We start from the raw sequence: 12,778 nt of genomic DNA, 5'->3' as shown, positions 1-12,778 counted from the left end.
CAGTGCAGGGTGAGAGGTGACAGAGGGGACAGCCTGACCCTCCCAGTGCAGGGTGAGAGGGGACAGCCTGCCCCTCCCAGTGCAGGGTGAGAGGTGACAGATGGGACAGCCTGACCCTCCCAGTGCAGGGTGAGGGGACAGCCTGACCCTCCCAGTGCAGGGTGAGAGGTGACAGCCTGCCCCTCCCAGTGCAGGGTGAGAGGTGACAGTCTGCCCCTCCCAGTGCAGGGTGAGATGTGACAGAGGGGACAGCCTGCCCCTCCCAGTGCAGGGTGAGAGGTGACAGCCTGACCCTCCCAGTGCAGGGTGAGAGGTGACAGAGGGGACAGCCTGCCCCTCCCAGTGCAGGGTGAGGTGACAGCCTACCCCTCCCAGTGCAGGGTGAGAGGTGACAGAGGGCACAGCCTGACCCTCCCAGTGCAGGGTGAGAGGTGACAGCCTGACCCTCCCAGTGCAGGGTGAGAGGTGACAGAGGGGACACCCTGCCCCTCCCAGTGCAGGGTGAGAGGTGACAGAGGGCACAGCCTGCCCCTCCCAGTGCAGGGTGAGGTGACAGCCTACCCCTCCCAGTGCAGGGTGAGAGGTGACAGCCTGACCCTCCCAGTGCACGGTGAGAGGTGACAGAGGGGACAGCCTGCCCCTCCCAGTGCAGGGTGAGAGGTGACAGCCTGCCCCTCCCAGTGCAGGGTGAGAGGTGACAGCCTGTCCCTCCCAGTGCAGGGTGAGAGGGGACAGCCTGCCCCTCCCAGTGCAGGGTGAGGTGACAGAGGGGACAGCCTGCCCCTCCCAGTGCAGGGTGAGAGGTGACAGAGGGGACAGCCTGACCCTCCCAGTTCAGGGTGAGAGGTGACAGAGGGGACAGCCTGCCCCTCCCAGTGCAGGGTGAGGTGACAGCCTGCCCCTCCCAGTGCAGGGTGAGAGGTGACAGCCTGACCCTCCCAGTGCAGGGTGAGAGGTGACAGAGGGGAAAGCCTGCCCCTCCCAGTGCAGGGTGAGAGGTGACAGCCTGCCCCTCCCAGTGCAGGGTGAGAGGTGACAGCCTGCCCCTCCCAGTGCAGGGTGAGAGGTGACAGCCTGCCCCTCCCAGTGCAGGGTGAGAGGTGACAGCCTGCCCCTCCCAGTGCAGGGTGAGAGGTGACAGCCTGCCCCTCCCAGTGCAGGGTGAGAGGTGACAGCCTGCCCCTCCCAGTGCAGGGTGAGAGGTGACAGCCTGCCCCTCCCAGTGCAGGGTGAGAGGTGACAGAGGGGACAGCCTGCCCCTCCCAGTGCAGGGTGAGAGGTGACAGAGGTGACAGCCTGCCCCTCCCAGTGCAGGGTGAGGTGACAGCCTACCCCTCCCAGTGCAGGGTGAGAGGTGACAGAGGGCACAGCCTGCCCCTCCCAGTGCAGGGTGAGAGGTGACAGCCTGCCCCTCCCAGTGCAGGGTGAGAGGTGACAGCCTGCCCCTCCCAGTGCAGGGTGAGAGGTGACAGAGGGGACAGCCTGCCCCTCCCAGTGCAGGGTGAGAGGTGACAGAGGGGACAGCCTGACCCTCCCAGTGCAGGGTGAGAGGTGACAGAGGGCACAGCCTGCCCCTCCCAGTGCAGGGTGAGGGGACAGCCTGACCCTCCCAGTGCAGGGTGAGAGGTGACAGAGGGGACAGCCTGCCCCTCCCAGTGCAGGGTGAGGTGACAGCCTACCCCTCCCAGTGCAGGGTGAGAGGTGACAGAGGGCACAGCCTGACCCTCCCAGTGCAGGGTGAGAGGTGACAGCCTGACCCTCCCAGTGCAGGGTGAGAGGTGACAGAGGGGACACCCTGCCCCTCCCAGTGCAGGGTGAGAGGTGACAGAGGGCACAGCCTGCCCCTCCCAGTGCAGGGTGAGGTGACAGCCTACCCCTCCCAGTGCAGGGTGAGAGGTGACAGCCTGACCCTCCCAGTGCACGGTGAGAGGTGACAGAGGGAACAGCCTGCCCCTCCCAGTGCAGGGTGAGAGGTGACAGCCTGCCCCTCCCAGTGCAGGGTGAGAGGTGACAGCCTGTCCCTCCCAGTGCAGGGTGAGAGGGGACAGCCTGCCCCTCCCAGTGCAGGGTGAGGTGACAGAGGGGACAGCCTGCCCCTCCCAGTGCAGGGTGAGAGGTGACAGAGGGGACAGCCTGACCCTCCCAGTTCAGGGTGAGAGGTGACAGCCTGCCCCTCCCAGTGCAGGGTGAGGTGACAGCCTGCCCCTCCCAGTGCAGGGTGAGAGGTGACAGCCTGACCCTCCCAGTGCAGGGTGAGAGGTGACAGAGGGGACAGCCTGCCCCTCCCAGTGCAGGGTGAGAGGAGACAGAGGGGACAGCCTGCCCCTCCCAGTGCAGGGTGAGAGGTGACAGCCTGCCCCTCCCAGTGCAGGGTGAGAGGTGACAGCCTGCCCCTCCCAGTGCAGGGTGAGAGGTGACAGCCTGCCCCTCCCAGTGCAGGGTGAGAGGTGACAGCCTGCCCCTCCCAGTGCAGGGTGAGAGGTGACAGCCTGCCCCTCCCAGTGCAGGGTGAGAGGTGACAGCCTGTCCCTCCCAGTGCAGGGTGAGAGGTGACAGCCTGCCCCTCCCAGTGCAGGGTGAGAGGTGACAGCCTGCCCCTCCCAGTGCAGGGTGAGAGGTGACAGAGGGGACAGCCTGCCCCTCCCAGTGCAGGGTGAGAGGTGACAGAGGTGACAGCCTGCCCCTCCCAGTGCAGGGTGAGGTGACAGCCTACCCCTCCCAGTGCAGGGTGAGAGGTGACAGAGGGCACAGCCTGCCCCTCCCAGTGCAGGGTGAGAGGTGACAGCCTGCCCCTCCCAGTGCAGGGTGAGAGGTGACAGCCTGCCCCTCCCAGTGCAGGGTGAGAGGTGACAGAGGGGACAGCCTGCCCCTCCCAGTGCAGGGTGAGAGGTGACAGCCTGCCCCTCCCAGTGCAGGGTGAGAGGTGACAGAGGGGACAGCCTGCCCCTCCCAGTGCAGGGTGAGAGGTGACAGAGGGGACAGCCTGACCCTCCCAGTGCAGGGTGAGAGGGGACAGCCTGCCCCTCCCAGTGCAGGGTGAGAGGTGACAGCCTGACACTCCCAGTGCAGGGTGAGAGGTGACAGAGGGGACAGCGTGGCCCTTTCTCAGTCTATGACATTTCTCCGCGGCCGTTTCGCCACAACCAAATGATTACCGGCACTTGGCCGCGTCACCTCGCCGCCAGGAAACTCATCCGCCTCACCACTAAGGTTACTCCCTAACCTCGCCCTAAAACCCCCTAAAGTTATCCCCCTAACCCAACATACCTTATTGTAGAACTGGCCGGTGGCGGAGGGCCCTATTCCCTCCCAGTGCAGGGCGAGAGGGGACGGTGTGACCCCCCCAGTGCAGGGTGAGAGGGGACAGTGTGACCCCCCCCCAGTGCAGGGCGAGAGGGGATAGTGTGACCCTCCCAGTGCAGGGTGAGAGGGGACAGTGTGACCCCCCCCCAGTGCAGGGTGAGAGGGGACAGTGACTCCTCCTAGTGCAGGGCGAGAGGGGACAGTGTGACCCCCTCCCCCCCCGAGTGCAGAGCGAGAGGGGACAGTGTGACCCCCCCCCAGTGCAGGGTGAGAGGGGACAGTGTGACCCTCCCAGTGGAGGGTGAGAGGGGACAGTGTGATCCTCCCAGTGCAGGGTCAGAGGGGACAGTGAGACCCTCCCAGTGCAGGGTGAGAGGGGATAGTGAGACCCTCCCAGTGCAGGGTGAGAGGGGATAGTGAGACCCTCCCAGTGCAGGGTGAGAGGGGATAGTGAGACCCTCCCAGTGCAGGGTGAGAGGGGACAGTGTGAACCCCCAGTGCAGGGCGAGAGGGGACAGTGTGACCCCCCCCAGTGCAGGGCGAGAGGGGACAGTGTGAACCCCCAGTGCAGGGCGAGAGGGGACAGTGTGACCCCCCCAGTGCAGGGCGAGAGGGGACAGTGTGACCCTCCCAGTGCTGGGCGAGAGGGGATAGTGTGACCCTACCAGTGCAGGGTGAGAGGTGACAGAGGGGACAGCCTGACCCTCCCAGTGCAGGGTGAGAGGTGACAGAGGGGACAGCCTGACCCTCCCAGTGCAGGGTGAGAGGTGACAGAGAGGACAGCCTGACCCTCCCAGTGCAGGGTGAGAGGTGACAGAGCGTGACCCTCCCAGTGCAGGGTGAGAGGGGACAGCCTGCCCCTCCCAGTGCAGGGTGAGAGGGGACAGCCTGCCCCTCCCAGTGCAGGGTGAGAGGTGACAGAGGGGACAGCCTGACCCTCCCAGTGCAGGGTGAGAGGGGACAGCCTGACCCTCCCAGTGCAGGGTGAGAGGGGACAGCCTGCCCCTCCCAGTGCAGGGTGAGAGGTGACAGCCTGCCCCTCCCAGTGCAGGGTGAGAGGTGACAGCCTGCCCCTCCCAGTGCAGGGTGAGAGGTGACAGAGGGGACAGCCTGACCCTCCCAGTGCAGGGTGAGAGGTGACAGAGGGGACAGCCTGACCCTCCCAGTGCAGGGTGAGAGGGGACAGCCTGACCCTCCCAGTGCAGGGTGAGAGGGGACAGCCTGACCCTCCCAGTGCAGGGTGAGAGGTGACAGCCTGCCCCTCCCAGTGCAGGGTGAGAGGTGACAGAGGGGACAGCCTGCCCCTCCCAGTGCAGGGTGAGAGGGGACAGCCTGCCCCTCCCAGTGCAGGGTGAGAGGTGACAGCCTGCCCCTCCAAGTGCAGGGTGAGAGGTGACAGAGGGGACAGCCTGCCCCTCCCAGTGCAGGGTGAGAGGGGACAGCCTGCCCGTCCCAGTGCAGGGTGAGAGGGGACAGCCTGACCCTCCCAGTGCAGGGTGAGAGGTGACAGAGGGGACAGCCTGACCCTCCCAGTGCAGGGTGAGAGGTGACAGAGGGGACAGCCTGCCCCTCCCAGTGCAGGGTGAGAGGGGACAGAGGGGACAGCCTGACCCTCCCAGTGCAGGGTGAGAGGTGACAGAGGGGACAGCCTGGCCCTTTCTCAGTCTATGACATTTCGCCGCGGCCGTTTCGCCACAACCAAATGATTACCGGCACTTGGCCGCGTCACCTCGCCGCCAGGAAACTCATCCGCCTCACCACTAAGGTTATTCCCTGACCTCGCCCTAAAACCCCCTAAAGTTATCCCCCTAACCCAACATACCTTATTGTAGAAGTGGCCGGTGGCGGAGGGTCCTATTCCCTCCCAGTGCAGGGCGAGAGGGGACGGTGTGACCCCCCCCCCCCCCAGTGCAGGGTGAGAGGGGACAGTGTGACCCCCCCAGTGCAGGGCGAGAGGGGACAGTGTGACCCTCCCAGTGCTGGGCGAGAGGGGATAGTGTGACCCTACCAGTGCAGGGTGAGAGGTGACAGAGGGGACAGCCTGACCCTCCCAGTGCAGGGTGAGAGGGGACAGCCTGCCCCTCCCAGTGCAGGGTGAGAGGTGACAGATGGGACAGCCTGACCCTCCCAGTGCAGGGTGAGGGGACAGCCTGACCCTCCCAGTGCAGGGTGAGAGGTGACAGCCTGCCCCTCCCAGTGCAGGGTGAGAGGTGACAGTCTGCCCCTCCCAGTGCAGGGTGAGATGTGACAGAGGGGACAGCCTGCCCCTCCCAGTGCAGGGTGAGAGGTGACAGCCTGACCCTCCCAGTGCAGGGTGAGAGGTGACAGAGGGGACAGCCTGCCCCTCCCAGTGCAGGGTGAGGTGACAGCCTACCCCTCCCAGTGCAGGGTGAGAGGTGAAAGAGGGCACAGCCTGACCCTCCCAGTGCAGGGTGAGAGGTGACAGCCTGCCCCTCCCAGTGCAGGGTGAGAGGTGACAGAGGGCACAGCCTGCCCCTCCCAGTGCAGGGTGAGGTGACAGCCTACCCCTCCCAGTGCAGGGTGAGAGGTGACAGCCTGACCCTCCCAGTGCACGGTGAGAGGTGACAGAGGGGACAGCCTGCCCCTCCCAGTGCAGGGTGAGAGGTGACAGCCTGCCCCTCCCAGTGCAGGGTGAGAGGTGACAGCCTGTCCCTCCCAGTGCAGGGTGAGAGGGGACAGCCTGCCCCTCCCAGTGCAGGGTGAGGTGACAGAGGGGACAGCCTGCCCCTCCCAGTGCAGGGTGAGAGGTGACAGAGGGGACAGCCTGACCCTCCCAGTTCAGGGTGAGAGGTGACAGAGGGGACAGCCTGCCCCTCCCAGTGCAGGGTGAGGTGACAGCCTGCCCCTCCCAGTGCAGGGTGAGAGGTGACAGCCTGACCCTCCCAGTGCAGGGTGAGAGGTGACAGAGGGGAAAGCCTGCCCCTCCCAGTGCAGGGTGAGAGGTGACAGCCTGCCCCTCCCAGTGCAGGGTGAGAGGTGACAGCCTGCCCCTCCCAGTGCAGGGTGAGAGGTGACAGCCTGCCCCTCCCAGTGCAGGGTGAGAGGTGACAGCCTGCCCCTCCCAGTGCAGGGTGAGAGGTGACAGCCTGCCCCTCCCAGTGCAGGGTGAGAGGTGACAGCCTGCCCCTCCCAGTGCAGGGTGAGAGGTGACAGCCTGCCCCTCCCAGTGCAGGGTGAGAGGTGACAGAGGGGACAGCCTGCCCCTCCCAGTGCAGGGTGAGAGGTGACAGAGGTGACAGCCTGCCCCTCCCAGTGCAGGGTGAGGTGACAGCCTACCCCTCCCAGTGCAGGGTGAGAGGTGACAGAGGGCACAGCCTGCCCCTCCCAGTGCAGGGTGAGAGGTGACAGCCTGCCCCTCCCAGTGCAGGGTGAGAGGTGACAGCCTGCCCCTCCCAGTGCAGGGTGAGAGGTGACAGAGGGGACAGCCTGCCCCTCCCAGTGCAGGGTGAGAGGTGACAGAGGGGACAGCCTGACCCTCCCAGTGCAGGGTGAGAGGTGACAGAGGGCACAGCCTGCCCCTCCCAGTGCAGGGTGAGGGGACAGCCTGACCCTCCCAGTGCAGGGTGAGAGGTGACAGAGGGGACAGCCTGCCCCTCCCAGTGCAGGGTGAGGTGACAGCCTACCCCTCCCAGTGCAGGGTGAGAGGTGACAGAGGGCACAGCCTGACCCTCCCAGTGCAGGGTGAGAGGTGACAGCCTGACCCTCCCAGTGCAGGGTGAGAGGTGACAGAGGGGACACCCTGCCCCTCCCAGTGCAGGGTGAGAGGTGACAGAGGGCACAGCCTGCCCCTCCCAGTGCAGGGTGAGGTGACAGCCTACCCCTCCCAGTGCAGGGTGAGAGGTGACAGCCTGACCCTCCCAGTGCACGGTGAGAGGTGACAGAGGGGACAGCCTGCCCCTCCCAGTGCAGGGTGAGAGGTGACAGCCTGCCCCTCCCAGTGCAGGGTGAGAGGTGACAGCCTGTCCCTCCCAGTGCAGGGTGAGAGGGGACAGCCTGCCCCTCCCAGTGCAGGGTGAGGTGACAGAGGGGACAGCCTGCCCCTCCCAGTGCAGGGTGAGAGGTGACAGAGGGGACAGCCTGACCCTCCCAGTTCAGGGTGAGAGGTGACAGCCTGCCCCTCCCAGTGCAGGGTGAGGTGACAGCCTGCCCCTCCCAGTGCAGGGTGAGAGGTGACAGCCTGACCCTCCCAGTGCAGGGTGAGAGGTGACAGAGGGGACAGCCTGCCCCTCCCAGTGCAGGGTGAGAGGTGACAGAGGGGACAGCCTGCCCCTCCCAGTGCAGGGTGAGAGGTGACAGCCTGCCCCTCCCAGTGCAGGGTGAGAGGTGACAGCCTGCCCCTCCCAGTGCAGGGTGAGAGGTGACAGCCTGCCCCTCCCAGTGCAGGGTGAGAGGTGACAGCCTGCCCCTCCCAGTGCAGGGTGAGAGGTGACAGCCTGCCCCTCCCAGTGCAGGGTGAGAGGTGACAGCCTGTCCCTCCCAGTGCAGGGTGAGAGGTGACAGCCTGCCCCTCCCAGTGCAGGGTGAGAGGTGACAGCCTGCCCCTCCCAGTGCAGGGTGAGAGGTGACAGAGGGGACAGCCTGCCCCTCCCAGTGCAGGGTGAGAGGTGACAGAGGTGACAGCCTGCCCCTCCCAGTGCAGGGTGAGGTGACAGCCTACCCCTCCCAGTGCAGGGTGAGAGGTGACAGAGGGCACAGCCTGCCCCTCCCAGTGCAGGGTGAGAGGTGACAGCCTGCCCCTCCCAGTGCAGGGTGAGAGGTGACAGCCTGCCCCTCCCAGTGCAGGGTGAGAGGTGACAGAGGGGACAGCCTGCCCCTCCCAGTGCAGGGTGAGAGGTGACAGCCTGCCCCTCCCAGTGCAGGGTGAGAGGTGACAGAGGGGACAGCCTGCCCCTCCCAGTGCAGGGTGAGAGGTGACAGAGGGGACAGCCTGACCCTCCCAGTGCAGGGTGAGAGGGGACAGCCTGCCCCTCCCAGTGCAGGGTGAGAGGTGACAGCCTGACACTCCCAGTGCAGGGTGAGAGGTGACAGAGGGGACAGCGTGGCCCTTTCTCAGTCTATGACATTTCGCCGCGGCCGTTTCGCCACAACCAAATGATTACCGGCACTTGGCCGCGTCACCTCGCCGCCAGGAAACTCATCCGCCTCACCACTAAGGTTACTCCCTAACCTCGCCCTAAAACCCCCTAAAGTTATCCCCCTAACCCAACATACCTTATTGTAGAACTGGCCGGTGGCGGAGGGCCCTATTCCCTCCCAGTGCAGGGCGAGAGGGGACGGTGTGACCCCCCCAGTGCAGGGTGAGAGGGGACAGTGTGACCCCCCCCCAGTGCAGGGCGAGAGGGGATAGTGTGACCCTCCCAGTGCAGGGTGAGAGGGGACAGTGTGACCCCCCCCAGTGCAGGGTGAGAGGGGACAGTGACTCCTCCTAGTGCAGGGCGAGAGGGGACAGTGTGACCCCCTCCCCCCCCGAGTGCAGAGCGAGAGGGGACAGTGTGACCCCCCCCAGTGCAGGGTGAGAGGGGACAGTGTGACCCTCCCAGTGGAGGGTGAGAGGGGACAGTGTGATCCTCCCAGTGCAGGGTCAGAGGGGACAGTGAGACCCTCCCAGTGCAGGGTGAGAGGGGATAGTGAGACCCTCCCAGTGCAGGGTGAGAGGGGATAGTGAGACCCTCCCAGTGCAGGGTGAGAGGGGATAGTGAGACCCTCCCAGTGCAGGGTGAGAGGGGACAGTGTGAACCCCCAGTGCAGGGCGAGAGGGGACAGTGTGACCCCCCCCAGTGCAGGGCGAGAGGGGACAGTGTGAACCCCCAGTGCAGGGCGAGAGGGGACAGTGTGACCCCCCCAGTGCAGGGCGAGAGGGGACAGTGTGACACTCCCAGTGCTGGGCGAGAGGGGATAGTGTGACCCTACCAGTGCAGGGTGAGAGGTGACAGAGGGGACAGCCTGACCCTCCCAGTGCAGGGTGAGAGGTGACAGAGGGGACAGCCTGACCCTCCCAGTGCAGGGTGAGAGGTGACAGAGAGGACAGCCTGACCCTCCCAGTGCAGGGTGAGAGGTGACAGAGCGTGACCCTCCCAGTGCAGGGTGAGAGGGGACAGCCTGCCCCTCCCAGTGCAGGGTGAGAGGGGACAGCCTGCCCCTCCCAGTGCAGGGTGAGAGGTGACAGAGGGGACAGCCTGACCCTCCCAGTGCAGGGTGAGAGGGGACAGCCTGACCCTCCCAGTGCAGGGTGAGAGGGGACAGCCTGCCCCTCCCAGTGCAGGGTGAGAGGTGACAGCCTGCCCCTCCCAGTGCAGGGTGAGAGGTGACAGCCTGCCCCTCCCAGTGCAGGGTGAGAGGTGACAGAGGGGACAGCCTGACCCTCCCAGTGCAGGGTGAGAGGTGACAGCCTGACCCTCCCAGTGCAGGGTGAGAGGGGACAGCCTGACCCTCCCAGTGCAGGGTGAGAGGGGACAGCCTGACCCTCCCAGTGCAGGGTGAGAGGTGACAGCCTGCCCCTCCCAGTGCAGGGTGAGAGGTGACAGAGGGGACAGCCTGCCCCTCCCAGTGCAGGGTGAGAGGTGACAGCCTGCCCCTCCCAGTGCAGGGTGAGAGGGGACAGCCTGCCCCTCCCAGTGCAGGGTGAGAGGTGACAGCCTGCCCCTCCAAGTGCAGGGTGAGAGGTGACAGAGGGGACAGCCTGCCCCTCCCAGTGCAGGGTGAGAGGGGACAGCCTGCCCGTCCCAGTGCAGGGTGAGAGGGGAAAGCCTGACCCTCCCAGTGCAGGGTGAGAGGTGACAGAGGGGACAGCCTGCCCCTCCCAGTGCAGGGTGAGAGGGGACAGAGGGGACAGCCTGACCCTCCCAGTGCAGGGTGAGAGGTGACAGAGGGGACAGCCTGGCCCTTTCTCAGTCTATGACATTTCGCCGCGGCCGTTTCGCCACAACCAAATGATTACCGGCACTTGGCCGCGTCACCTCGCCGCCAGGAAACTCAACCTCCTCACCACTAAGGTTACTCCCTGACCTCGCCCTAAAACACCCTAAAGTTATCCCCCTAACCCAACATACCTTATTGTAGAAGTGGCCGGTGGCGGAGGGTCCTATTCCCTCCCAGTGCAGGGCGAGAGGGGACGGTGTGACCCCCCCCCCCCCCCAGTGCAGGGTGAGAGGGGACAGTGTGACCCCCCCAGTGCAGGGCGAGAGGGGACAGTGTGACCCTCCCAGTGCTGGGCGAGAGGGGATAGTGTGACCCTACCAGTGCAGGGTGAGAGGTGACAGAGGGGACAGCCTGACCCTCCCAGTGCAGGGTGAGAGGGGACAGCCTGCCCCTCCCAGTGCAGGGTGAGAGGTGACAGATGGGACAGCCTGACCCTCCCAGTGCAGGGTGAGGGGACAGCCTGACCCTCCCAGTGCAGGGTGAGAGGTGACAGCCTGCCCCTCCCAGTGCAGGGTGAGAGGTGACAGTCTGCCCCTCCCAGTGCAGGGTGAGATGTGACAGAGGGGACAGCCTGCCCCTCCCAGTGCAGGGTGAGAGGTGACAGCCTGACCCTCCCAGTGCAGGGTGAGAGGTGACAGAGGGGACAGCCTGCCCCTCCCAGTGCAGGGTGAGGTGACAGCCTACCCCTCCCAGTGCAGGGTGAGAGGTGACAGAGGGCACAGCCTGACCCTCCCAGTGCAGGGTGAGAGGTGACAGCCTGACCCTCCCAGTGCAGGGTGAGAGGTGACAGAGGGGACACCCTGCCCCTCCCAGTGCAGGGTGAGAGGTGACAGAGGGCACAGCCTGCCCCTCCCAGTGCAGGGTGAGGTGACAGCCTACCCCTCCCAGTGCAGGGTGAGAGGTGACAGCCTGACCCTCCCAGTGCAGGGTGAGAGGTGACAGAGGGGACAGCCTGCCCCTCCCAGTGCAGGGTGAGGTGACAGCCTACCCCTCCCAGTGCAGGGTGAGAGGTGACAGAGGGGACAGCCTGCCCCTCCCAGTGCAGGGTGAGAGGTGACAGCCTGCCCCTCCCAGTGCAGGGTGAGAGGTGACAGCCTGTCCCTCCCAGTGCAGGGTGAGAGGGGACAGCCTGCCCCTCCCAGTGCAGGGTGAGGTGACAGAGGGGACAGCCTGCCCCTCCCAGTGCAGGGTGAGAGGTGACAGCCTGACCCTCCCAGTTCAGGGTGAGAGGTGACAGAGGGGACAGCCTGCCCCTCCCAGTGCAGGGTGAGGTGACAGCCTGCCCCTCCCAGTGCAGGGTGAGAGGTGACAGCCTGACCCTCCCAGTGCAGGGTGAGAGGTGACAGAGGGGACAGCCTGCCCCTCCCAGTGCAGGGTGAGAGGTAACAGCCTGCCCCTCCCAGTGCAGGGTGAGAGGTGACAGCCTGCCCCTCCCAGTGCAGGGTGAGAGGTGACAGCCTGCCCCTCCCAGTGCAGGGTGAGAGGTGACAGCCTGCCCCTCCCAGTGCAGGGTGAGAGGTGACAGCCTGCCCCTCCCAGTGCAGGGTGAGAGGTGACAGCCTGCCCCTCCCTGTGCAGGGTGAGAGGTGACAGCCTGTCCCTCCCAGTGCAGGGTGAGAGGTGACAGCCTGCCCCTCCCAGTGCAGGGTGAGAGGTGACAGCCTGCCCCTCCCAGTGCAGGGTGAGAGGTGACAGAGGGGACAGCCTGCCCCTCCCAGTGCAGGGTGAGAGGTGACAGAGGTGACAGCCTGCCCCTCCCAGTGCAGGGTGAGGTGACAGCCTACCCCTCCCAGTGCAGGGTGAGAGGTGACAGAGGGCACAGCCTGCCCCTCCCAGTGCAGGGTGAGAGGTGACAGCCTGCCCCTCCCAGTGCAGGGTGAGAGGTGACAGCCTGCCCCTCCCAGTGCAGGGTGAGAGGTGACAGAGGGGACAGCCTGCCCCTCCCAGTGCAGGGTGAGAGGTGACAGAGGGGACAGCCTGCCCCTCCCAGTGCAGGGTGAGAGGTGACAGAGGGGACAGCCTGACCCTCCCAGTGCAGGGTGAGAGGGGACAGCCTGCCCCTCCCAGTGCAGGGTGAGAGGTGACAGCCTGACACTCCCAGTGCAGGGTGAGAGGTGACAGAGGGGACAGCGTGGCCCTTTCTCAGTCTATGACATTTCGCCGCGGCCGTTTCGCCACAACCAAATGATTACCGGCACTTGGCCGCGTCACCTCGCCGCCAGGAAACTCATCCGCCTCACCACTAAGGTTACTCCCTGACCTCGCCCTAAAACACCCTAAAGTTATCCCCCTAACCCAACATACCTTATTGTAGAACTGGCCGGTGGCGGAGGGTCCTATTCCCTCCCAGTGCAGGGCGAGAGGGGACGGTGTGACCCCCCCAGTGCGGGGTGAGAGGGGACAGTGTGACCCCCCCCCCAGTGCAGGGCGAGAGGGGATAGTGTGACCCTCCCAGTGCAGGGTGAGAGGGGACAGTGTGACCCCCCCCAGTGCAGGGTGAGAGGGGACAGTGACTCCTCCTAGTGCAGGGCGAGAG

The sequence above is a fragment of the Ascaphus truei genome, unplaced genomic scaffold (assembly GCF_040206685.1).
Source record: "Ascaphus truei isolate aAscTru1 unplaced genomic scaffold, aAscTru1.hap1 HAP1_SCAFFOLD_694, whole genome shotgun sequence".
Classification (NCBI taxonomy): domain Eukaryota; kingdom Metazoa; phylum Chordata; class Amphibia; order Anura; family Ascaphidae; genus Ascaphus; species Ascaphus truei.
The sequence above is the reverse complement of the archived record's forward strand: the minus strand, read 5'-3'. Positions refer to the sequence as shown.